The sequence below is a fragment of the Globicephala melas genome, chromosome 9 (genome assembly GCF_963455315.2).
Source record: "Globicephala melas chromosome 9, mGloMel1.2, whole genome shotgun sequence".
Taxonomy (NCBI): Eukaryota; Metazoa; Chordata; class Mammalia; order Artiodactyla; family Delphinidae; genus Globicephala; species Globicephala melas.
The window spans coordinates 6,812,185-6,815,169 of record NC_083322.1 but is presented as its reverse complement, the minus strand read 5'-3'; the positions used below and the strand labels follow the sequence as shown (position 1 = coordinate 6,815,169).

At 49.5% G+C, this 2,985-nt stretch overlaps 1 non-coding gene across 1 annotated transcript; it reads left to right on the top strand.

Moving 5' to 3' along the window:
- Window positions 1-1,550: 1,550 nt before the first annotated feature.
- On the top strand, window positions 1,551-1,622 carry TRNAC-GCA (transfer RNA cysteine (anticodon GCA)). Its single transcript has one exon. It is a non-coding gene; the product is annotated as a tRNA-Cys (tRNA).
- The last annotated feature ends 1,363 nt before the right edge of the window (window positions 1,623-2,985 follow it).

Below are 2,985 nucleotides of genomic sequence, written 5' to 3'. Positions count from 1 at the left end.
GTGAGAGCAGCTGTGCTCTGATAAAACTTGATGGACTCTGAAATTTGCATTTCTTATAATTTTCACATGTCACAATATATTATTATTATTAGAAATAACAGCTAATGTTTATGAAGCACGTACTCTGTACCATTTCCACCCTCCAGCCATTTGAAAATATCAAAACCATTCTTTGCTCCTGGGGCTGTACCCTGGCTGTGGGCTATAGTTTGCTGACTCCTGCTCTAAAGGATCTCATTTAATCCGCACAATTGTAGGGCCTTTTATAATCCCCACTTAACAGATGAGGAAACAGAGGCATAGAAAGGTCAAAGATCTTGTCTGCCAAATGGGCTATGATGTGAATAAGAGAGGACATTCAGAACATGGAGACGACATCAGGACTTGAACCCCAACTTCTTGACCTGCCGTCAGTGCTCCAGCCTCAACACGTTGGTGGGTCTGACTATCCCTTCTCTCTCCCTGGAGTTACACCCAGGGCCCACGTGGCTCATCAGTTCCCGTGGGGGTCCTGCTGCCTACAGACTGTGCCATCTCCTCTCCAGGACCCCCTCCCACCTCACCCAACACCAGCCGTGTGCACCAGCCGTTCTTGAACCTTGTCAAGAGCTTCACCTGATTCCTTAGTCCTTAGTGCCATTTTCACCCAGAATTCCTTGCCTACCTCCCCTGTTTATTAAATGAGCCCCTCAGAGTGCACAGCCCATTTCAAATGGGGAGCATGTCATGACCCCCGCCTCTGGTCAGGCTTCTAATGAATGCTCTCTCTCTCTGTGTTCCCACAGCGTCCGGTTCTCACCATGTTAGTACCACTTGTTGCCGTGGCAGACACCTCCTCTAGGCTGCCCGCTCCTGAGGCCAGGAACTGTGCAGTTGATAGGGTCAGGCACACAGTAGCCACCTACGAAGTACTTGTTGGATGAACGAGCGAAAACCGTCAAGGAATCTGTGGCTGTGGAGGGCTTCTGAGGACTCCAGGCCGCAGAAGCAATCGACTGCTCTCCTGCTTCGTATGGTAGACTCGACCAGCGAGGCCCAGAGCTGCAGAGGTGGCCCCCTGGGGCCATGTCTTGGCTGCCCCTGACTTCTTTGGGGGGCTCACCCTCCCTCCCTGTACTATAGACGTGTATTCTGAGTGGGAGCAGATACATTCTTATGTGACATCACTCCTGAAATGGTTATACCACTTAAGTACCCTGTCCCCTGGTTGCACTACAACCCAGCCAGGCCAGGCCTTCTCTAGGATTTTTCAGAGTTAAGCCCTTTTCTCTCTGGCAACCACGGTGTGGAGATGTGAGCCTAGAGGTGCTGGAGGTGGGGTATCAGCTGCGTGGAGAGATTGGTTTGAGAGATTAAAGCTGATTTGAGAAGGAAGCAAAGAAAAGGGAGAGTCCTGATAACTTTTGAATTTCTGGAAGTCAGTTTCTTCTCTGATCTAAATTGCTTAAAAATTTTTTTTATCAGTTGAAATTTAATCTCTGCCACTGACTGTCCGTGTTAACGCAACATGATTCTGCACATGAAATGATATTAGCAGGACAGTTGTAACTGGGGGTATAGCTCAGGGGTAGAGCATTTGACTGCAGATCAAGAGGTCCCTGGTTCAAGTCCGGGTGCCCCCTTGTTTTCTTCACTCACATGACCAACCTTAGAGCTCATCTCTCAGGTGAGAGTATTTGGGGGAAAAGGTGAGAAATGGGGGATTAATAAAGAGCTGGAGAGATGGATGCTGGGTAAACAGACTCAACAGATATCGCTAGAGGCAGTGATCAGATTGAAACTTGAAACAACAAAACCTTGTCTGGCCCTGCACTCTTTGGGTTGCAGGAGGACAAGACAGGGAGGAGAGACACTAGACTGTTGCCTGATGGCGTGATGAGCTGGGCTGAGCATTGCTCCCTCTCCTAGACCCTCAGCCCTTGCTGCCTTCTCCTTCCCTCCCTCTTGCTGTGCACAAGGGCATTTACAAGACAATCATTTCTCTTTGTTGGTCTGCACATGCAGCTCAAGCCACAGAGGCCCCTTGGCCTTGGGTGCAGAGACTAACCCTGGCGGCCTGAAACCAGGACGATGACCACGTTGTCCTTTGGCAGATATATCGCCAGGGAAGTCCCAAGATTGAGGTCTTAATCAGCTAGGGGTCCCCAGCACCTGGCACAGGTGGGAACATGGTAGGGGCTCAGGAAATGTCTGTTGAAGGCATGAACTAGCCCTGGGCTCCTCCCCCACTCTCCCCTCCTGTGTGTCTGACCTCTACAGGCTCTTACACATCCTATCTCTTCTCCCTACAGCCCCCTGCCCCAACCTTCCCCAGGTGCAGATGTGAGAAGGAAGCCCTTATTGAAGCAGCTCAGGGAGAGGGTGGGCACATGGAGACAGTCCTAGTGTCAGCACTAGGTTCTAAGGAATAAAAGCTTGTAGAAGAACATTTAACTTGTAAGGAGCTACCTGGAATTTTTTACTTGTGGTTCAGCCACCTGGCCTGAGTTCTGTCCTTTGTTCTGCCCTAAACTCAGAGGAACTCATTTCCCTCTTTGAGGAGGTAGGGACACTTAGCACAGCCGTTCATATAGGATTTATTTCCCTTTCTTTCATTCAACAAATATCTATTAAACACTTACTATGTACTAGATTCAGGCTCAGGGCTGAGCATCATTAAGAAAAGTGAGGCAGGATCCCTGTTCTCGAGGGACACATAGACCAGTGGGCGGTAGGTGGCCCTAAGCTCAGCGCTGTAGTATCGAAAGTAGGCATTTGAGATGCACATCCTGTGATCATCAGTGATGCTTCCACCTTTGAGGTCTTGATTTCAAGCACAGTATCTGACCATTACCTGTATCTTCTGACCTTGTCAGGTCCTCTTTCCTGTTCCTGTTTGGCTTTTCATCACCCACCTCCCCCTCGTGTTCTCTCCTCCTGCCCACACAGCTTGGATTCCATGACCCAGTGCATCAACCACTGTCTTGCAAATCTCTTACCTGTTTG